Genomic DNA, 23,840 nt, shown 5'->3' with positions numbered 1-23,840 from the left:
TCGGCGAAACTGTAGCTACTAACAGGTAAACAAAACTGTTTCTGTGTTTAAAAAAGAACGAAAGCATGGATTTAGAAAGACACAGCAAGAACACACCTAAGATGCTGAACTGCAGTTGCTACTGGCACAAAATTGGGAGCGTTCAAACACTAAGGAACTTTTATCTATTGTGCAGAGAATATGTTAATGCTGCTTTGTCAGATTAATGTGTACTTGAAATAAAAAATCAAGAGATCAGTTCCAGTGCTTTTATTAATGTTACAAAAGAAATACATAACATGTATTTGAAATGGCAATAAGCCTAACTTTATGGATTCATGTAACAATGTCGCTTTCTAGCTCCAAAACATTACATTATTTAACAAAACCATTTGTCTTTTTGGATTCAAAGTTAAATTTGAACCATTATACAGTAACCTGAACCCAGAACAGTGGCCATCTTGTTTTCACTTAATGTCTGCTAAAATCAAATCTATCACAGACTGCCTGAGTAAGCTGACTTTCAAAGTCAGTGTATGTAGTAACGTGCCATGTAGGTAAGGTGATTAAGTGTGGTCCATACCGGGTGGTACTGTCGTGATCAACATTTAGTTATCTTGTAAAATTCTCTTTCTGTGTCTGTTAGTGGCAAATGTGCCTGGCCTGAAACCCACTGAAAAAAATCCTTGCACTGACAACTGCTTTGCTCCACAGCCATCTGATGGGCTCCCATCTTGGTCATCTGTTCCTGAAGGGTGAAAAAAAATCAGTGTGTCACTAACATGATTGAGGTACTGATTATCTCTCTGTAATTAAGGTGTAATGGCTAAATCAGTTTCAAAACAAATATATTTATAATTTATTTTTAAATTTTTTTTATTTGATGGGGGATTGAGTGAAACACAATGGTCTCTCTGACACTTCAAAATTTTCTCAATCAATCAATTTTTATTTATGTAACACCTTCCACTGCCTTTGCAGGAGCCCAAGGCACTGAACATAACAATTTTAAAAAGAGCTAAGCATTATGAGCAGTAAAAGTGGAATAATCCTGCATGGTTCTGTGGCTACCTCCTTCTTCCAGGTTTTGCAAGAGGTCCTGCAAAAAGTTGATCATGTCCACTTCCTTTGTGTCTTACTGATCCATTGTCACTGTACTGAGGAGCCAGTGCCTCCACAACGAAGTCTGCATCCACCTACAAAAGACGTTTTTAAAAATACTGTGAATTAAAAAGATAAAACTGTTAGGGCTGCTTCTGCTTATCCTGCAGAGCTAAATTAATATAAGAAAATGAAGATGTATACCACTAAAAAATATGTAAAACTTCATTGCCATGATATTAGAATAAAAAATACATCTGATAGCTTCCTTAAAGAAAACTTAAAATTGCTGTCTGTAAAAAAAATGATAGCTGTAAAAAATAAATTGGGGCAAACATTGTTAAACAAACAGATTATTGTACTTGTGAATCGATTTGATTCTTAGTATTTTTATAAGAATCGATTAGAACTGTTGATGGAACAAAAACAGCTTCAGCTTCTCTGCATTTCCTATATGTTTTTGTAATGGACATATTTTTTTTGCAGAGGCCTAAAGAATTTGTACATACCTGTTTAAGGTTCCCAGGAAGAAAGAGGGGCTGAAGTGCCTGGTGGTGTTGTGGCAACAGCTCATCCAAACCCTAGATGGCCAGTCCTTCTCTAAGCTGACTTAGCATCGGTATGAGTCTCATCACCGAATGCAAACTGATGGCCCTAGTAAAAAGAATAATGAACTTGTAATAACTCAATTTTCAAAAATTGCATGACTTGTTTAATGCTACATTAACATAGCCTACTCAATGATGGCCCTTTTGCGATCGCTGTGAATTGACCAGTGTAGCCACATGCTACAATGGCATCAGAAAGGTCTGTCAGTGCGTCTTCTTCGGCACGTTCGACCTTCAATCAGAAACACTTGTTAGTACAATTTACAGAAAATAAATTATTCTGTTTAATTTACCTCCTGAATCAGGTTCTGGATTTCCTTATCAGTCACCTCTGGCACATCTTCATTTGTTATTTGTCCATGACGCAAGAAATGGTAAGACCAAGTAGAAAAGAAATTCGGTGCTGGTCCTGCTTGAACCAAGCTGGTGGCAATGATCTCCCCACAGATCCTGAACACAAAACAAGCCAAGTTACACTGCAGAGCAGCATCATACTGTACATACCTGTATCTGTTTTCCTGGTAGTAAGAGATACTATATTTGGGGTTTTGCCTTTGCATGAAACTCCTTCAAATAAGTTCAACTCAAGGCCTCGCATCATTTCTATTGGGAAAAAAGAAATGATAGTTTGCCATTTTCAACTATATTCAAAGTTGGTATGTTGACATTAGCAAGGAATACATACCAGTTAGGAACTCTCGGCGTAGTGCTCCTTCATCAATGTCGTGTTCTCCAATAAAGGAAACAATTAGCTGGTTTTTGGGGGAAGCCTGCTTCTGTCTGGCCCGCTGTTTCAGACCTTTCTGGTAAAGGTCGTCCCTTGTCACATTATGTTAAAGGTTTTAGTGTTGTCAACTCTTTCTTGTAGGAACTTCAGGATGTCTGATAAGCTATTGACAACAACATTGTGTTTATTATTATTTATTTTAAAACCTACACATTAACACAAATGTTTGTAAAAATTCTAACCAGATTAAGTGCTTGGAAGAGTCATCCACATCCAGTATGATGCTGTTCAGATGTGGAAACAAACAAAAAAAAAAAAAGATTAAACTCTCATAACATATTGTGTACAACGTGCATGGGTAAAAACATGCACCTGTCCTCTTCCTCCTTCACCACAAAAGCTGGCATGCAGTTGTATAGACTCCTGAGTAAATTCTTATCACACAATGGACAGGAAACCTATTAAAGACATTTTTTTAAATCAGTGACCAACAATCATTGTTAAGTAAACAATAATGATTAACATGAAATGTAATTAAAATATTCTGTATATTGCTAACGTGCATGTTTGAAGTTTGATTTAAAGGGATATTCCACCCTAAGTGAAAATTTGTCTACTGTCTAAATTGGCTCCTGCAAATGTGTTACTTCTTACTTTTCATTTGCAGTCAACATGATTATTGAGCTCAACAGGAATAACTGGTATCATAATTTAGTAATTTTACAGTTTTGCACACAAAATGCTACTACCTCCCATTAAGTTACATGGTTTATTCTCATCTAAAGCAGACAGACTGCTGGCAGATAAGAATTACTGCGCTGGTTAAAACAATCCTTTTTCATTCACTTATCCAACTCTGGGGAATACGGCACTAGAAAACATTTTTGGATCTTTCCCTGACACATATCTAGCCCCTCATAACTCGATCCCCAGTTCCTGGATAAAACGCCGGACATTTTATTCCATGTAGGACCCTAATCCACCTAGCTATGTGCCCCTGTTGCAATATTAAATGTGAGGAGTCGTAAAAAGTAGCATAACAAAACAATTTTATGGAATAAACTGCAGCTAGTAGCCTTGAAAAATAACTTACTTGAGCGTCTTGTTGGTTCTGGTCCATTTTGCTGGTGCAGGTGAAACTCTCGCTCCAGATCAGAGCGGGTATTAGCCAGGCTGTTAGTGCGCAGATGCGGCAGCCACACAGGAAAATCCACAGAGCGCAAAACGAGCGCACCCCAAAGAGGTTTGTTCCCGCCCAGTCCCACAAGTCTTTCTATTGGCTGAGCGGTTGCTAGGAGATTGTACTTCTAAGTTTTGAGCGAGAGCAGACAAGATCCGTGAGAGCAGGGGACAGACTTGTGGGAGGAGTTTTGATCCGTGTAGAGAAAAAGTTGTCACATGAGAAGACAATACCAGTGTAAGAAGGTTAAATCTGAGCGCAAAAACAAAGATTTGAAGGAGAACAGAGTGAATTTGAAAGAGAGCAGACATTTTGAGCGCAAGCATTACAAGTTTTGAGAGCAATAATATAAAATAGTATTCTGAAATTAAAAAGATGGTCTCTTGATATGAAATTCTGCTCTCAAATTGAAAGTTCAACTGCTCAGTTTCTGGCACTTTAATTCTTCCACGCCTCCAGAGTGCCAAAACTCCCAACAGCCGAGCGAGCAGAATCGGAAACCGAGCGCGCAGAAAGGCTGCCACACGTGCAGTGAGGCTGCCGCACCGAGCGCGCAGTGAGGCTGCCGCGCGCATGTTTTCCTCTGCCGTGTGCTCGTTGGCCAACGAGCGCACGCAGGTTTGTCACTTGTGCACATCCTTGTGCGCTCACAGACACAGTTTGCTCCCTCTCAGTGTACAAATGACCTCCTCGCCATGTATATTTTCACTCATGAGGTTCTAACCTCCACGCGCGAGTCCCGTTCGCACGCGCGATGTGCACAATACGCGTGCACGGGTTTTGGCTACGCTTGCACGGGTTTTGGCGGAAACCTGACACCATACCAGAGATTCCTTCTGATTGGGTAAAAGGAGTCCAGTAGGGAGCTGTGAAAAAAAGAGTGGCGTGGCGACAGGTCAAAGTTTGAGGCTTAGCCACGCCCACACCTTTCAACTTTTGAAAAATCCGACGGTTGAATTTTTTCCCCTATGTCTTAAGAGTATATAGCAGAAGTTTGAAGGAGATTGGTGAAAAGGGCGACGGAGCATCACTCTCCAAAGAACGTGTGCGAAAACCACTAAATTGCATACTTGGACCAAAATGGCCGACTTCCTGTGCGACTTTGCACTTGGGTCCAAGAGACTTTTTTGTAGGTCCTGAGACACCACATTAGTGTACCAAATTTCGTAATCCTCAGTCAAAGCATAGCTTGGGGCTGACAGTTTTAATGGTCCTAGGGGGCGCTATTTCAGAAAATAGGCCACGCCCACCGGATGTTCACATCAGATCTTTTGGGGGGCCGGACTAGGATCACTCACACGAAGTTTCGTGACGATATCTTTAGAAATGACTAAATGGGAGGCAAACGTATGTCCACGGCGGTACGCCTGATTTCGCCGTGCCGCCACAGCCCCGCCCTCTACCGAAAACTCCCATAAAGTGACGCCAAGCAACCCCCACTTGTCTTGAGTTACCAGCTACAAATTTGTGGTGATTAAGTGAAGTGGGGCAATTTGGGACCTTTCACAGTAAAACTTGATCTTTTTGTTCCTGAGGGGGCGGGGCTTGTGTGATGTCAACATCCGACCATTCAGTTTACTTTGTGGTTGGATGACGAATGACCACAGAAAGTTTGGTAACTCTATTCCATTCAGTTATGAAGTTATAGCAATTTAAATATTTTTGGCGAGTAGTCAAACTTCGAGGCCTGGCCCCGCCCCTTCAACATATACGAAAAGTCAGAATCCTTGTCTCATTTTGTTCACCCATCCCTTCTGAACAATTTTACACAGCTTTTTAGATGATCGTGCAAAAAATGATCGAGCAATCCAATCAGAAACGGACCCTAAAAACGGCAAAAACGGCTAAAAATCGCCATTTCAACCCAAAATGGCCGACTTCCTGTTTGATATTGACCATGCTTGCAAGAGACTTTTCTGTGTGGACTGTGGAGTACTACAAGTGTACCAAATTTCATAACTGTACGATAAACTAAGCTTTATGGAGAGGGTTTTTTTTCACTTTCTAGGGGGCGCTGTTCAGCCATTTTCTTTGCAATTTTTTTGGGACCTTTAAAATATCAAATTTTTCACCAGGCCTGACAAGTCTGCAAAATATTGTGAGTTTTGGGGTATGATAAGGTCCCCAAAAGGCCATTCAAAGCGGGCTAAGAATAATAAATAAGATATTAAAGCTGCAAGCAGCGTCGTTCGGCCCTCGCAGCTCCGCGCCGCTCCGGCCTGGCCGGCAGCCCGGGGCACCAGGCTACATCTGCGAAACAGAAACGTCGACCACCCCGACACCATAAACTGCTAACGGCCACCTTGTCCGCACCTCACACTGACTCAGCATCCCCTTTGAGCCCACCATTATATTTTACGTCTCACCACTAGGGAATCCTCTATCTTTACCACACTGGTGGTGTGATGACAGTGACCACCTTTAATGCTATTCTGACCATGTCTTTTAAAGTTATCGAAGGATAACTTTATCTAGGGGGCGCTGTGACCAACTACAGAAAAGTCCCATTGAGGTCAGCTTTGGTAACATTATATAACATTCACCAACCGTTTGTGCCTCATTGGCTAAAGGGCATGATTGTTCATTGCCATGTTCAGTCCCGGGCAAATCGGAGGCCGTTTCTAGAAGTTACAGACAAATGTAAGGTCATGGCGTCACACCAGCATTCACCATGGCATCAAAGCCCCTCCCTTTCTGGAAAGCTATCAGATCTGAATGGTCATTACAACATCATGAAGACAGTGTATGACCTTAGTGTCATGTTCACTAAATTAGAGGGGACAAATATGGGCATTTCACCATAAAACAATAGACTTCCTGTTGTCAGGGGGCGGGGCTTAGGTGATGTCAGCTGTCCACATTGTCGTTGTCTTGAGATGTGGTCAGTGATCAAACAGACAAAGTTTGAAATAGATCTGATCATGCACTTGGGAGTTATTAAGTCATGTAATGTAATAGCGAAAGGTTAAAGTTTGATGCTTAGCCACGCCCACACCTTTCAACTTTTGAAAAATCCGACGGTTGAATTTTTCCCTCTATGTCTTAAGAGTATATAGCAGAAGTTTGAAGGAGATTGGTGCAAAGGACGATGGAGCATCGCTGTCCAAACAATGTGTGCGAAAACCACTAAATCGAGTATTTGGACCAAAATGGCCGACTTCCTGTGCAACTTTGCACTGGCTCCAAGAGCCTTTTTTGTAGTTCCTGAGACACCACATTAGTGTACCAAATTTCGTAATCCTCAGTCAAAGCATGGCTTGGGGCTGACAGTTTTAATGGCTCTAGGGGGCGCTATTTAAGAAAATAGGCCACGCCCACAAATTTCAGCTGTCTATTTCTCTTGGGGGTCAGACTAGGATCCCTCACCAGAAGTTCCGTAGCGATATCACGATAACTGAAGAAATGAGAGGCAAACGTATTTCCATGGCGTGATGGCGATTTTCGCCATGCTCCCAAAGCCCCGCCTTTTTTTGAAACCTGCCAGTACTGGACACCAAGTAACCTCAACTTGTCTACTGCTATTTAACAGAGATTCCTGCTGATTGGGTAAAAGGAGTCCAGTAGGGAGCTGTGAAAAAAAGAGTGGCGTGGCGCCAGGTCAAAGTTTGAGGCTTAGCCACGCCCACACCTTTCAACTTTTGAAAAATCCGACGGTTGAATTTTTTCCCCTATGTCTTAAGAGTATATAGCAGAAGTTTGAAGGGGATTGGTGAAAAGGGCGATGGAGCATCACTCTCCAAACAACGTGTACGAAAACCACTAAATCGCGTGCTTGGACCAAAATGGCCGACTTCCTGTGCGACTTTGCGCCTTGCTCCAAGAGACTTTTTTGTAGGTCCTGAAACACCACATTAGTGTACCAAATTTCGTAGTCCTCGGTGAAAGCATGGCTTGGAGCTATTAGTTTAAATGGTCCTAGGGGGCGCTATTTCAGAAAATAAGCCACGCCCACATATTTCAGCTGTCAATGTCTCTTGGGGCTCAGACTAGGATCACTCACCAGAAGTTCCGTAGCGATATCACGATAACTGAAGAAATGAGAGGCAAACGTATTTCCATGGCGTGATGACGATTTTCGCCATGCTCCCAAAGCCCCGCCTTTTTTCGAAACCTGCCAGTACTGGAGACCAAGTGACCTCAAGTTGTCTACTGCTATTTGCCAGAGATTCCTGGTGATTGGGTAAAAGGAGTCCAGTAGGGAGCTGTGAAAAAGAGTGGTGTGGCGACAGGTTAAAGTTTGAGGCTTAGCCACGCCCACACCTTTCAACTTTTGAAAAATCCGACGGTTGAATTTTTTACCCTATGTCTTTAGAGTATATAGCAGAAGTTTGAAGGCGATTGGTGAAAAGGGCGACGGAGCATCACTCTCCAAACAATGTGTGCGAAAACCACTAAATCGCGTACTTGGACCAAAATGGCCGACTTCCTGTGTGACTTTGCACTTGGGTCCAAGAGACTTTTTTGTAGATCCTGAGACACTACATTAGTGTATCAAATTTCGTAATCCTCAGTCAAAGCATGGCTTGGGGCTGACAGTTTTAATGGTCCTAGGGGGCGCTATTTCAGAAAATAGGCCACGCCCACCGGATGTTCCCATCAGATCCTTTTGGGGGTCGGACTAGGATCATTCACAAGAAGTTTCGTGATGATATCTTTAGAAATGACGAAATGGGAGGCAAACGTAAGGCCACGGCGGTACGCCTGACTTTGCCGCGCCGCCGCAGCCCCGCCTTCTGCCGAAAACTCCCATAAAGTGACGCCAAGCATCCCCCACTTGTCTTAAATTACCAGCTACAAAGTTGTGGTGATTAACTGAAATGGGGCAATTTGGGACCTTTCACAGTAAAACTTGACCTTTTTGGTCCTGAGGGGGCGGGGCTTGTGTGATGTCATCAATCGACCATTCAAATTACTTTGTGGGTAGATGACGAATGACCACAGAAAGTGTGGTAACTCTATTTTATTCAATTATGAAGTTATAGCAATTTAAATTTTTTTGGCGAGTAGTCAAACTTCGAGGCCTGGCCCCGCCCCTTCAACATATACGAAAACGCAGAATCCTTGTCTCATTTTGTTCGCCCATCTCTTCTGAGCAAATTTACACCACTTTTGAGACGATCGTGCGAAAAATGATCGAGCAATCCAATCAGAAACGGACCCTAAAAACGGCAAAAACGGCAAAAAATCGCCATTTCAACCCAAAATGGCCGACTTCCTGTTTTATATTGACCATGCTTGCAAGAGACTTTTCTGTGCGGACTGTTGAGTACTACAAGTGTACCAACTTTCATAACTGTACGATAAACTAAGCTTTGAGGAGAGGGTTTTTTTTCACTTTGTAGGGGGCGCTGTTCAGCCATTTTCTTTGCGATTTTTTTGGGACCTTTAAAATATCAAATTTTTCACCAGGCCTGACATGTGTGCAAAATATTGTGAGTTTTGGGGTACGTTAAGGTCCCCAAAAAGCCGTTCAAAGCGGGCTAAGAATAATAAATAAAAAAGAATAAACAGAGCAAAAATACAAGAGGCCTTTGCAGCGCTTTCGCTGCTCGGGCCTAATTAAAGCTGCAAGCAGCGTCGTTCGGCCCTCGCAGCTCCGCGCCACTCCGGCCTGGCTGGCAGCCCGGGGCACTAGGGCACGTCCGCGGAACAGAAACGTCGACCACCCCGACACAGGAAACCGCAAACGATCAACTCGTCCGCACCTCACCCTGACTCAGCATCCCCTCTGAGGACACCATTATATTACACGTCTCACAACTAGGGCATACTCTACCTTTACGACTCTCGTGGATCTGATGACACAGACCAACTGTAATGCTTTTCTGACCACGTTGTTTGAAGTTATTGTAGGTTAAACTTATCTAGGGCCGCTGGAAAGCTTTCAGATCATGACAAATATGGGCATTTCACCATAAAACAATAGACTTCCTGTAGTAGAGGGCGGGACTTAGGGGATGTCAGCTGTCCACATTGTCATTGTCTTCAGATGTGGTCAGTGATCACACAGACAAAGTTTGATATAGATTAGATCATGCACATGGGAGTTATTAAGCCAAGAAATGTAATGGCGAAAGGTCAAAGTTTGAGGGTTAGCCACGCCCACACCTTTCAACTTTTGAAAAATCCGACAGTTGAATTTTTTCCCCTATGTCTTAAGAGGATATAGCAGGAGTTTGAAGGCAATTGGTGAAAAGGACGATGGGGCATAATACTCCAAACAATGTCTGCGAAAACCACTAAATTGAGTACTTGGACCAAAATGGCCGACTTCCTGTACGACTTTGCACTTGGCTCCAAGAGACTTTTTTTCCTGAGACAACACATTAGTGTACCAAATTTCGTAATCCTCAGTCAAAGCATGGCTTGGGGCTATTAGTTTAAAAGGTCCTAGGGGGCGCTATTTAAGGAAATAGGCCACGCCCACAAACTTCAGCTGTCTATTTCTCTTGGGGTCAGACTAGGATCACTCACCAGAAGTTTTGTAGTGATATCACGATAACTGAAGAAATGAGAGGCAAACGTATTTCCATGGCGTGATGGCGATTTTCGCCATGCTCCCAAAGCCCCGCCTTTTTTTGAAACCTGCCAGTACTGGAGACCAAGTGACCTCACGTTGTCTACTGCTATTTGCCAGAGATTCCTGCTGATTGGGTAAAAGGAGTCCAGTAGGGAGCTGTGAAAAAAAGAGTGGCGTGGCGCCAGGTCAAAGTTTGAGGCTTAGCCACGCCCACACCTTTCAACTTTTGAAAAATCCGACGGTTGAATTTTTTCCCCTATGTCTTAAGAGTATATAGCAGAAGTGTGAAAGCGATTGGTGAAAAGAGCAACGGAGCATCACTCTCCAAACAACGTGTACCAAAACAACTAAATCGCGTACTTGGACCAAAATGGCCGACTTCCTGTGCGACTTTGGACTTGGCTCCAAGAGACTTTTTTGTAGGTCCTGAGACTCCACATTAGTGTACCAAATTTCGTAATCCTCAGTCAAAGCATGGCTAGGGGCTGGCAGTTTTAATGGTCCTAGAGGGCGCTATTTCAGAAAATTGGCCACGGCCACAAATTTTAGCTGTCCATTTCTATTGGGGGTCAGAATAGGATCACTCACAACAAATTTCGAGGTGATATCTCGATAACTTAAGGAATGAGAGGCAAACGTATTTCCATGGCGTGATGGCGATTTTCGCCATGCTCCTGAAGCCCCGCCTTTTTTTGAAACCTGCCAGTACTGGATACCAAGTGACCTCAAGTTGTCTACTGCTGTTTGCCAGAGATTCCTGCTGATTGGGTAAAAGGAGTCCAGTAGGGAGCTGTGAAAAAATGAGTGGCGTGGCGACAGGTCAAAGTTTGAGGCTTAGCCACGCCCACACCGTTAAACTTTTGAAAAATCCGACGTTTGAATTTTTTCCTCTTTGTCTTAAGAGTATATAGCAGACGTTTCAAGGAGATTGGTGAAAAGGGCGACGGATTATCACTCTCCAAACAAGGTGTGCGAAAACCAGTAAATCGCGTACTTGGACCAAAATGGCCGACTTCCTGTGCGACTTTGCACTTGGGTCCAAGAGACTTTTGTGTAGGTCCTGAGACACCACATTAGTGTACCAAATTTCGTAATCCTCAGTCAAAGCATGGCTTGGGGCTGACAGTTTTAATGGTCCTAGGGGGCGCTATTTCAGAAAATAGGCCACGCCCACCGGATGTTCACATCAGATCTTTTGGGGGGCCAGACTAGGATCACTCACAAGAAGTTTCGTGATGATATCTTTAGAAATGACGAAATGGGAGGCAAACATAAGGCCACGGCGGTACGCCTGACTTCGCCGCGCCGCCACAGCCCCGCCCTCTGCCGAAAACTCACATAATGTGACGCCAAGCAACCCCCACTTGTCTTGAGTTACCAGCTACAAATTTGTGGTGATTTAGTGAAATGGGGCAATTTGGGACCTTTCACAGTAAAACTTAACCTTTTTGGTCCTGAGGCGGCGGGGCTTGTGTGATGTCATCATGCGACCATTCAATTTACTTTGTGAGGTGATGACGAATGACCACAGAAAGTTTGGTAACTCTATTCCATTCAGTTATGAAGTTATAGCAATTTAAAAAATTTTGGCGAGTAGTCAAACTTCGAGGCCTGGCCCCGCCCCTTCAGTATTTACGAAAAGTCAATTTTATTGTCTCATTTTGTTCGCCCATCTCTTCTGAGCAATTTTACAGAATTTTTGAGATGATCGTGCAAAAAATGATCGAGCAATCCAATCAGAAACGGACCCTAAAAACGGCCAAAACTGCAAAAAATCGCCATTTCAACCCAAAATGGCCGACTTCCTGTTTGATATTGACCATGCTTGCAAGAGACTTTTCTGTGCGGACTATTGAGTACTATAAGTGTAACAAATTTCATAACGGTACGATAAACTAAGCTTTATGGAGAGGGTTTTTTTTTCATTTTCTAGGGGGCGCTGTTCAGCCATTTCCTTTGCGATTTTTTTGGGACCTTTAAAATATCAAATTTTTCACCAGGCCTGACAAGTGTGCAAAATATTGTGAGTTTTGGGGTATGTTAAGATCCCCAAAAAGCCATTCAAATCGGCACCGGAATAATAAATAAAATTAAAGCTGCAAGCAGCGTCGTTCGGCCCTCGCAGCTCCGCACCGCTCCTGCCTGGCCGGCAGCCCGGGGCACCAGGGCACGTCCGCAGAACACAAACGTCGACCACCCCAACACCAGAAACTGCTAACGGCCACCTTGTCCGCAACTCACCCTGACTCAGCATCCCCTTTGAGCCCACCATTATATTTTATGTCTCACCACTAGGGAATCCTCTATCTTTACCACACTGGTGGTGTGATGACAGTGACCAACTTTAATGCTATTCTGACCATGTTTTTTAAAGTTATCGAAGGATAACGTTATCTAGGTGGCGCTGTGACCAACTACAGAAAAGTCCCATTGAGGTCAGCTTTGGTGACATTATATAACATTCACCAACCGTTTGTGCCTCATTGGCTAAAGGGCATGATTGTTCATTGCCATATTCAGTTTCGGGCAAATCGGAGGCCGTTTGTGGAAGTTACAGTCAAATGTAAGGTCATGGCGTCACGCCAGCATTCACCATGGCATCAAAGCCCCTCCCTTTCTGGAAAGCTATCAGATCTGAATGGTCTTTAAAACATCATGAAGACACTGTATGACCTGAGTGTCATTTTCACTAAATTAGAGGGGACAAATATGGGCATTTCACCATAAAACAATAGACTTCCTGTTGTCAGGGGGCGGGGCTTAGGTGATGTCAGCTGTCCACATTGTCGTTGTCTTGAGATGTGGTCAGTGATCACACAGACAAAGTTTGAATTAGATCTGATCATGCACATGGGAGTTATTAAGTCAAGTAATGTCATGGCGAAAGGTCAAAGTTTGAGGCTTAGCCACGCCCACACCTTGATACTTATTTAAAATCCGACGGTTGAATTTTTTCCCCTTTGTCTTCAGAGTACATAGCATAAGTTTGAAGGTGATCGGTGTAAAGGGCAACGGGCCATCAATGTCCAAACAACGTGTGCGAAAACCACTAAATCGAGTACTTGGACCAAAATGGCCGACCTCCTGTGCGAAATTGCGCTTGGCTCCAAGATACTTTTCTGTAGGTCCAGAGACCCTACATGAGTGTACCAATTTTCGTAATCCTCAGTCAAACCTTGTCTTGGGGCTGACAGTTTTAATGGTCCTAGGGGGCGCTATTTCAGAATATAGGCCACGCCCACAAATCTCAGATGCCCATTTCTATTGGGGGTCAGACTAGGATCACTCACCAGACATTTTGTGGCGATGTCACGATAATTGAAGAAATGAGAGGCAAACGTATTGCCATGGCGTGATGGAGAATTTCGCCATGCTCCCAAAGCCCCACCTTTTTTCAAAACCTGCCAGTACTGTAGACCAAGTGACCTCAACTTGTCAGCTGCTATTTACCAGAGATTCCAGGTGATTGGGTAAAAGGAGTCCAATAGGGAGCTGTGAAAAAGAGTGGCGTGGCGAAAGGTCAAAGTTTGAGGCTTAGCCACGCCCACACCTTTATACTTATTTAAAATCCGACGGTTGAATTTTTTCCTCTATGTCTTAAGAGTATATAGCAGAAGCTCGAAGGCGATTGGTGAAAAGGGCGACGGAGCATCACTCTCCAAACAACGTGTGTGAAAACCACTAAATCGCGCACTTGGACCAAAATGGCCGACTTCCTGTGCGACTTTGCACTTGGCTCCAAGAGACTTTTTTGTAGGTCCTGAGACACCACATTAGTGTACCAAATTTTGTAATCCTCAGTCAAAGCATGGCTTGGGGCTGACAGTTTTAATGGTCCTAGGGGGCGCTAATACAGAAAATAGGCCACGCCCACAAACTTAAGCTGACCTTTTCTATTGGGGGTCAGACTAGGATCACTCACAACAATGGTCGAGGTGATATCACGATAAATGAAGAAATGAGAGGCAAACGTATTTCCATGGCGTGATGGCGAATTTCGCCATGCTCCCAAAGCCCCGCCTTTTTTCAAAACCTTCCAGTACTGGAGACCAAGTGACCTCAACTTGCCTGCTGCTATTTACCAGAGATTCCTGGTGATTGGGTAAAAGGAGTCCAATAGGGAGCTGTGAAATAAAGAGTGGCGTGGCGAAAGGTCAAAGTTTGAGGCTTAGCCACGCCCACACCTTTATACTTATTTAAAATCCGACGGTTGAATTTTTTCCTCTATGTCTTAAGACTATATAGCAGAAGTTTGAAAGTGATTGGTGAAAAGGGCGACGGAGTATCACTCTCCAAACAACGTGTGTGAAAACCACTAAATCGCGCACTTGGACCAAAATGGCCGACTTCCTGTGCGACTTTGCACTTGGCTCCAAGAGACTTTTTTGTAGGTCCTGAGACACCACATTAGTGTACCAAATTTCGTAATCCTCAGTCAAAGCATGGCTTGGGGCTGACAGTTTTAATGGTCCTAGGGGGCGCTATTTCAGAAAATAGGCCACGCCCACCAGATGTTCACATCAGATCTTTTGGGGGGCTGGACTAGGATCACTCACAAGAAGTTTCGTGACGATATCTTTGAAAATGACGAAATGGGAGGCAAACGTAAGGCCACGGCGGTACGCCTGAATTCGCCGCGCCGCCACAGCCCCGCCCTCTGCCGAAAACTCCCATAAAGTGACGCCAAGCAACCCCCACTTGTCTTGAGTTACCAGCTACAAATTTGTGGTGATTAAGTGAAATGGGGCAATTTGGGACCTTTCACAGTAAAACTTGATCTTTTTGGTCCTGAGGGGGCGGGGCTTGTGTGATGTCATCATCCGACCATTCAATTTACTTTGTGAGTGGATGACGAATGACCACAGAAAGTTTGGTAACTATTCCATTCATTTATGAAGTTATAGCAATTTAATTTTTTTTGGCGAGTAGTCAAACTTCGAGGCCTGGCCCCGCCCATTCAGCATTTACGAAAAGTCAATTTTATTGTCTCATTTTGTGCACCCATCTCTTCTGAGCAATTTTATACCATTTTTAAGAGGATTGTGCAAAAAATGATCGAGCAATCCAATCAGAAACGGACCCTAAAAACGGCAAAAACGGCAAAAAATCGCCATTTCAACCCAAAATGGCCGACTTCCTGTTTGATATTGACCATGCTTGCAAGAGACTTTTCTGTGCGGACTGTTGAGTACTATAAGTGTACCAAATTTCCAAACTGTACGGTAAACTAAGCTTTATGGAGAGGGTTTTTTTTTCATTTTGTAGGGGGCGCTGTTCAGCCATTTTCTTTGCGATTTTTTTGGGACCTTTAAAATATTAAATTTTTCACCAGGCTTGACAAGTGTGCAAAATATTGTGAGTTTTGGGGTATGTTAAGGTCCCCAAAAAGCCATTCAAAGCGGCACCGGAATAATAAATAAAGAAAAATTAAAGCTGCAAGCAGCGTCGTTCGGCCCTCGCAGCGAAGCTGCTCGCCCTCCTTCCGCACCCCCTCCGCTCCATCCCCGACGCTCTCCAAACCCAGCTCCGCGCTTCTCCATCCTGGCCGGCAGCCGGGGGCACCAGGGAACGTCTGGCGGAACAGAAAGTCAACCACCCCGACACCAGAAACCGTGAACGGCCTCCTCGTCCACACCTTACCCTGACTCAGCATCCCCTCTGAGCCCACCATTACACGTCTCACCACTAGGAGATACTCTATCTTTACCACACTGGTGATGCGATGTTCAGTCTCGGGCAAGTCGGAGGCTGTTTGTGGAAGTTACAGTCAAACGTAAGGTCACAGTGTCACGTCAGAAATCGCCATGGCATCAAAGCCCCTGCCTTTCTGAAAAGCTATCAGATCTGAATGGTCATTACAACATCATGAAGACAGTGCATGACCTTAGTGTCATCTTGACTAAATTAGAGGGAACAAATATGGGCATTTCACCATAAAACAGTTGACTTCCTGTAGTCAGGGGGCGGGGCTTAGGTGATGTCAGCTGTCCACATTGTCACTGTCTTCAGATGTGGTCAGTGATCACACAGACAAAGTATGAAATTGATCTGATCATGCACATGGGAGTTGTTAAGTCAAATAAGGTAATGGCGACTGGTCAAAGTTTGAGGCTTAGCCACGCCCACACCTTTATACTTATTTAAAATCCGACGGTTGAATTTTTTCCTCTATGTCTTAAGAGTATATAGCAGAGGTTTGAAGGTGATCGGTGGAAAGGGCGAGGAGATATCATTCTCCTAATAACGTGTGCGAAAACCACTAAATCGAGTACTTGGACCAAAATGGCCGACCTCCTGTGCGACATTGTGCTTGGCTCCAAGAGACTTTTTTGTAGGTCCTGGTACACTACATTAGTGTGCCAAATTTTGTGATCCTCAGTCAAAGCATGGCTTGGGGCTGACTGTTTTAATGGTCCTAGGGGGCGCTGTTTCAGAAAATAGGCCACGCCCACAAACTTCAGCTGTCCAATTCTATTAGGGGTCAGAGTAGGATCACTCATCAGAACTTGTATGGCGATGTCACAATGACTGAAGAAATGAGAGACAAACGTATTTCCATGTCGTGATGGCGAATTTCGCCATTCTTCCAAAGCCCCGCCTTTATTCGAAACCTGCCAGTACTATAGACCAAGTGACCTCAACTTGTCTGCTGCTATTCGCCACTGTTTGGTGGTGATTGGTTAAAAGGAGTCCAATAGGGAGCTGTGAAAAAAAAGAGTGGCGTGGCGACAGGTCAAAGTTTGAGGCTTAGCCACGCCCACACCTTTATACTTATTTAAAATCCGACGGTTGAATTTTTTCATCTATGTGTTAAGAGTATGTAGCCGAAGTGTGAAGGCAATTGGTGAAAAGGGCGACGGAGCATCACTCTCCAAACAACGTGTGCGAAAACCACTAAATTGCGCACTTGGACCAAAATGGCCGACTTCCTGTGCGACAATGCACTTGGCTCCAAGAGACTTTTTTGTAGGTCCTGAGACACCACATTAGTGTACCAAATTTCGTAATCCTCAGTCAAAGCATGGCTTGGGGCTGTCAGTTTTAATGGTCCTAGGGGGCGCTATTTCAGAAAATAGACCACGCCCACCGGAATTTCACATCAGATCTTTTGGGGGGGCAGACTAGGATCACTCACAAGAAGCTTCGTGGCGATATCTCTAGAAATGACGAAATGGGAGGCAAACGTAAGGCCTAAGTGGTACGCCTGAATTCGCCGCGCCGCCACAGCCCCGCCTTCTGCAGAAAACTCCCATAAAGTGAAGCCAAGCAACCCCAACTTGTCTTCAGTTACCCGCTACAAATTTGGGGTGATTATTGGAAAGGGCGAATTTTGGAAAATTTCCCAGTAAAACTTGACCTTTTAAGTCCTGAGGGGGCGGGGCTTATGTGACATCATCAATCGACCATTCATTTGTCTTCGGAGGGCGATGACAATTGTCCACAGAACATTTCTTTAACTGTAATTCTTTCATTTATGAAATTATAGCAATTTGAATTTTTTTGGCGAGTGCTCGAACTTTGAGGTCTGGCCCCGCCCCTTCAGTATTTACGAAAAGTCAATTTTATTTTCTCATTTGAATCGTCCATCGCTTCTGTTCGATAGTACACTATTTTTGAGACAATCGTGCGAAAATTGACCAAACTGTTCAACCAAATGTAGACCCTAGAAATGGCCAAAACGGCTAAAAATCTCCATTTCAACCCAAAATGGCCGACTTCCTGTTTGATATTGACCATGGTTGCAAGAGACTTTTCTGTGCGGACTGTTGAGTACTACAAGTATACCAAATTTCATAACTGTACGATAAACTAAGCTTTATGGAGAGGGGTATTTTTCACTTTCTAGGGGGCGCTGTTCAGTCACTTTTTGACGAACTTTCACATCGCCAGTGAAATACGTAAATTTCACGCACTTTCTATATTGGGCCAGTATTTGGTGACTTTTTGGATATGCTAAGACCCCCTAAAGGCCATTCAAAGACGCGGAAGAAAAAAGAAATAATAATTAAAGCTGCAAGCAGCGTCGTTCGGCCCTCGCAGCGAAGATGCTCACCCTCCTTCCGCACCCCCTCCGCTCCATCCCCGATGCTCTCCAAACCCAACTCCCCGCCGCTCCGTCCTGGCCGGCAGCACGGGGCACCAGGGCACGTCCACGGACTGAAACGTCCACCACCCTGACACCAAGAAAAGCTAACAGTCACCTCATCCACACCTCACCCTGAATCAGCATCCCCTCCGAGCCTACCATTATATTACATGTCTCACCACTAGGGCATACTTTATCTTTAGCACACTGTTGGTGTGATGACACAGACCAACTTTAGTGCTTTTTTGCCCATATTTATTAAAGTTTTCGAAAGTTAAAGTTATCTAGGGGGCGCTGTGATCAATTACAGAAAAATCCCATTGAGGTCAGCTTTGGTTGACAAGGACAGTTTTCTGTTATTTTGGCATCAAACGGACGTTGTGTGTGTTATCTAAAGCCAGTGAGCTGAAAGGGGCGGAGCTACAGGGATTTGAATCAACAACCACATCAATGTGTTTGGTGCAGTCACGTGATGTCACAAGCCAAGTATAATGCCATTCTGACTTTGACTTTAGAAGTTAATAAAGTTTGAACCCATCTAGGGGGCGTTGTGACCATTTACAAGTAAATGCCATAGAGGTCATCTTTGGTCATCAAAGATGGTTTTCTGTTAATTTGGAATCAATCAAACGTTGCATGGGTCATCTAGAGACAAAAAGCTGTAAGTGGGTGGAGTTAAAGTGAATTGAACAAGTGATCACATACATGTGTTGATTGCAGATGTGTGATGACTCCCACAATGTTTGATGTAGTTTGGAACTTTTTTGCAGAAGTTACAAAGGTTTTTTGTATCTAGGGGGCGCTGTCCCAAATTTAAGAATTATTCCATGAAGAAGTTTGTAGGTTGATGACAGTCATTTGTGTGCAGTTTGGTGTGAATTGCATCATGCATGTGTTATTAAGGGCCTAATATCTGTCAGGGGGCGGAGCTAAAGCAATATCAACAACTTACCACAGGACTGTGGTGGGTGCCATTGTGTGAGTACACATAGCAAGTTTGGTGCAGTTACGACCTCGTCTGTAGGAGTTATTACAGTTTTAATGGTGTGTAGGGGGCGCTGTGGTGACATTACACAACTTTCACCAACGGTGTGTGCCTCGTTGAATAAAGGGCATGATTGTTGATTGCCATGTTCAGTCTCGGGCAGATCGGAGGTTGTTAGTGGAAGTTACAGTCAAACGTAAGGTCACGGCGTCACGCCAGAATTCGCCGTGGCATCAAAGCCCTTCCCTTTCTGAAAAGCTATCAGATCTGAATGGTCATTACAACATCATGAAGACAGTGCATGACCTTAGTGTCATGTTGACTAAAGTAGAGGGGACAAATATGGGCATTTCACCATTAAAAAATAGACTTCCTGTAGTCAGGGGGCGGGGCATAGGTGATGTCAGCTGTCCACATTGTCATTGTCTTGAGATGTGGTCAATGATCACACAGACGGAGTTTGATATAGATCTGATCATGCACATGGGAGTTGTTAAGTCAAGTAATGTAATGGCGAAAGGTCAAAGTTTGAGGCTTAGCCACGCCCACACCTTTATACTTGTATAAAATCCGACGGTTGAATTTTTTCCTCTATGTCTTAAGATTATATAGCAGGAGTTTGAAGGTGATAGGTGGAAAGGACGACGAGACATCATTCTCCTAATAACGTGTGTGAAAACCACTAAATCGAGTAATTGGACCAAAATGGCCGACTTCCTGTGCGACTTTGCACTTGGCTCAAAGAGACTTTTTTGTAGGTCCTGAGACCCCACATTAGTGTACCAAATTTCGTACTCCTCAGTCAAAGCATGGCTTGGGGCTGACAGTTTTAATGGACCTAGGGGGCGCTATTTCAGAAAATAGGCCACGCCCATTTGATGTTCACATGAGATCTTTTGGGGGGCCGGACTAGGATCACTCACAAGACGTTTCGTGACTGTATCTATAGAAATGACGACATGGGAGGCACATGTATGGTCACGGCGGTACGCCTGACTTCGCCGCGTCGCCACAGCCCCGCCTTCTGCAGAAAACACCCATAAAGTGACGTCAAGCAACGCCAACTTCTCTTCAGTTACCTGCTACAAATTCGGGCTGATTATTCGACAGGGCGAATTTTGGAAAATTTCCCAGTAAAACTTGACGTTTTAAGTCCTGAGGGGGCGGGGCTTGTGTGACATCATCCAGCGACCATTCATTTGTCTTCGGGGGGCGATGACGATTATCCATAGAAAGTTACTTTAACTGTAATTCTTTCATTTGTGAAATTATAGCAATTTGAATTTTTTTGGCGAGTGCTCGAACTTTGAGGCCTGGCCCCGCCCCTTCAGTATTTACGAAAAGTCAATTTTATTTTCTCATTTGAAGCGTCCATCGCTTCTGTTCGATGGCACACTATTTTTGAGACTATGGTACGAAAAATGACGAAACTGTTCAACCAAATATAGACCCTAGAAATGGCCAAAACGGCTAAAAATCGCCATTTCAACCCAAAATGGCCGACTTCCTGTTTTATATTGACCATGGTTGCAAGAGGCTTTTTTGTGCGGACTGTTGAGTAGTACCAGTATACCAAATTTCATAACTGTACGATAAACTAAGCTTTATGGAGAGGGGTATTTTTCACTCTTTAGGGGGCGGTGTCGAGCCACTTTTTTATCAACTTTCACATCGCCAGTGAAATACGTAAATTTCACGCACTTTCTATATTGGGCCAGAATTTGGTGACTTTTTGGATATGCTAAGACCCCCTAAAGGCCACCCAAAGACGCGGAAGAAAAAAGAAAGCGTAATAATAATAAACGGAGCAGATACAATAGGCCTTCGCAGCGCTTCGCTGCTCGGGCCTAATAATTAAAGCTGCAAGCAGCGTCGTTCGGCCCTCGCAGCGAAGATGCTCACCCTCCTTCCGCACCCCCTCCGCTCCATCCCCGATGCTCTCCAAACCCAACTCCCCGCCGCTCCGTCCTGGCCGGCAGCACGGGGCACCAGGGCACGTCCACGGACTGAAACGTCCACCACCCTGACACCAAGAAAAGCTAACAGTCACCTCATCCACACCTCACCCTGAATCAGCATCCCCTCCGAGCCTACCATTATATTACATGTCTCACCACTAGGGCATACTTTATCTTTAGCACACTGTTGGTGTGATGACACAGACCAACTTTAGTGCTTTTTTGCCCATATTTATTAAAGTTTTCGAAAGTTAAAGTTATCTAGGGGGCGCTGTGATCAATTACAGAAAAATCCCATTGAGGTCAGCTTTGGTTGACAAGGACAGTTTTCTGTTATTTTGGCATCAAACGGACGTTGTGTGTGTTATCTAAAGCCAGTGAGCTGAAAGGGGCGGAGCTACAGGGATTTGAATCAACAACCACATCAATGTGTTTGGTGCAGTCACGTGATGTCACAAGCCAAGTATAATGCCATTCTGACTTTGACTTTAGAAGTTAATAAAGTTTGAACCCATCTAGGGGGCGTTGTGACCATTTACAAGTAAATGCCATAGAGGTCATCTTTGGTCATCAAAGATGGTTTTCTGTTAATTTGGAATCAATCAAACGTTGCATGGGTCATCTAGAGACAAAAAGCTGTAAGTGGGTGGAGTTAAAGTGAATTGAACAAGTGATCACATACATGTGTTGATTGCAGATGTGTGATGACTCCCACAATGTTTGATGTAGTTTGGAACTTTTTTGCAGAAGTTACAAAGGTTTTTTGTATCTAGGGGGCGCTGTCCCAAATTTAAGAATTATTCCATGAAGAAGTTTGTAGGTTGATGACAGTCATTTGTGTGCAGTTTGGTGTGAATTGCATCATGCATGTGTTATTAAGGGCCTAATATCTGTCAGGGGGCGGAGCTAAAGCAATATCAACAACTTACCACAGGACTGTGGTGGGTGCCATTGTGTGAGTACACATAGCAAGTTTGGTGCAGTTACGACCTCGTCTGTAGGAGTTATTACAGTTTTAATGGTGTGTAGGGGGCGCTGTGGTGACATTACACAACTTTCACCAACGGTGTGTGCCTCGTTGAATAAAGGGCATGATTGTTGATTGCCATGTTCAGTCTCGGGCAGATCGGAGGTTGTTAGTGGAAGTTACAGTCAAACGTAAGGTCACGGCGTCACGCCAGAATTCGCCGTGGCATCAAAGCCCTTCCCTTTCTGAAAAGCTATCAGATCTGAATGGTCATTACAACATCATGAAGACAGTGCATGACCTTAGTGTCATGTTGACTAAAGTAGAGGGGACAAATATGGGCATTTCACCATTTAAAAATAGACTTCCTGTAGTCAGGGGGCGGGGCATAGGTGATGTCAGCTGTCCACATTGTCATTGTCTTGAGATGTGGTCAATGATCACACAGACGGAGTTTGATATAGATCTGATCATGCACATGGGAGTTGTTAAGTCAAGTAATGTAATGGCGAAAGGTCAAAGTTTGAGGCTTAGCCACGCCCACACCTTTATACTTGTATAAAATCCGACGGTTGAATTTTTTCCTCTATGTCTTAAGATTATATAGCAGGAGTTTGAAGGTGATAGGTGGAAAGGACGACGAGACATCATTCTCCTAATAACGTGTGTGAAAACCACTAAATCGAGTAATTGGACCAAAATGGCCGACTTCCTGTGCGACTTTGCACTTGGCTCAAAGAGACTTTTTTGTAGGTCCTGAGACCCCACATTAGTGTACCAAATTTCGTACTCCTCAGTCAAAGCATGGCTTGGGGCTGACAGTTTTAATGGACCTAGGGGGCGCTATTTCAGAAAATAGGCCACGCCCATTTGATGTTCACATGAGATCTTTTGGGGGGCCGGACTAGGATCACTCACAAGACGTTTCGTGACTGTATCTATAGAAATGACGACATGGGAGGCACATGTATGGTCACGGCGGTACGCCTGACTTCGCCGCGTCGCCACAGCCCCGCCTTCTGCAGAAAACACCCATAAAGTGACGTCAAGCAACGCCAACTTCTCTTCAGTTACCTGCTACAAATTCGGGCTGATTATTCGACAGGGCGAATTTTGGAAAATTTCCCAGTAAAACTTGACGTTTTAAGTCCTGAGGGGGCGGGGCTTGTGTGACATCATCCAGCGACCATTCATTTGTCTTCGGGGGGCGATGACGATTATCCATAGAAAGTTACTTTAACTGTAATTCTTTCATTTGTGAAATTATAGCAATTTGAATTTTTTTGGCGAGTGCTCGAACTTTGAGGCCTGGCCCCGCCCCTTCAGTATTTACGAAAAGTCAATTTTATTTTCTCATTTGAAGCGTCCATCGCTTCTGTTCGATGGCACACTATTTTTGAGACTATGGTACGAAAAATGACGAAACTGTTCAACCAAATATAGACCCTAGAAATGGCCAAAACGGCTAAAAATCGCCATTTCAACCCAAAATGGCCGACTTCCTGTTTTATATTGACCATGGTTGCAAGAGGCTTTTTTGTGCGGACTGTTGAGTAGTACCAGTATACCAAATTTCATAACTGTACGATAAACTAAGCTTTATGGAGAGGGGTATTTTTCACTCTTTAGGGGGCGCTGTCGAGCCACTTTTTTATCAACTTTCACATCGCCAGTGAAATACGTAAATTTCACGCACTTTCTATATTGGGCCAGAATTTGGTGACTTTTT

General features: G+C 44.1%; 1 long non-coding RNA gene across 4 annotated transcripts; it reads right to left on the bottom strand.

The window, feature by feature from the left end:
* Positions 1-6: 6 nt before the first annotated feature.
* Positions 7-4,411, bottom strand: LOC139063561 (uncharacterized). Of its 4 annotated transcripts, none has more exons than XR_011516931.1 (8): positions 2,788-4,411; positions 2,658-2,699; positions 2,374-2,578; positions 2,018-2,291; positions 1,818-1,920; positions 1,590-1,734; positions 1,051-1,175; positions 7-727 (listed from the first exon to the last, which is right to left on the bottom strand). It is a non-coding gene; the product is annotated as an uncharacterized lncRNA (long non-coding RNA). The 4 variants fall into 4 exon arrangements; XR_011516932.1 differs by having other exon boundaries at positions 1,818-2,138; positions 2,241-2,291; XR_011516930.1 differs by having other exon boundaries at positions 1,818-2,291.
* Positions 4,412-23,840: the final 19,429 nt, after the last annotated feature.

This window comes from Nothobranchius furzeri, chromosome 2, assembly GCF_043380555.1.
Source record: "Nothobranchius furzeri strain GRZ-AD chromosome 2, NfurGRZ-RIMD1, whole genome shotgun sequence".
In the NCBI taxonomy this organism is placed as follows: domain Eukaryota; kingdom Metazoa; phylum Chordata; class Actinopteri; order Cyprinodontiformes; family Nothobranchiidae; genus Nothobranchius; species Nothobranchius furzeri.
The sequence above is the reverse complement of the archived record's forward strand: the minus strand, read 5'-3'. Positions and strand labels throughout refer to the sequence as shown.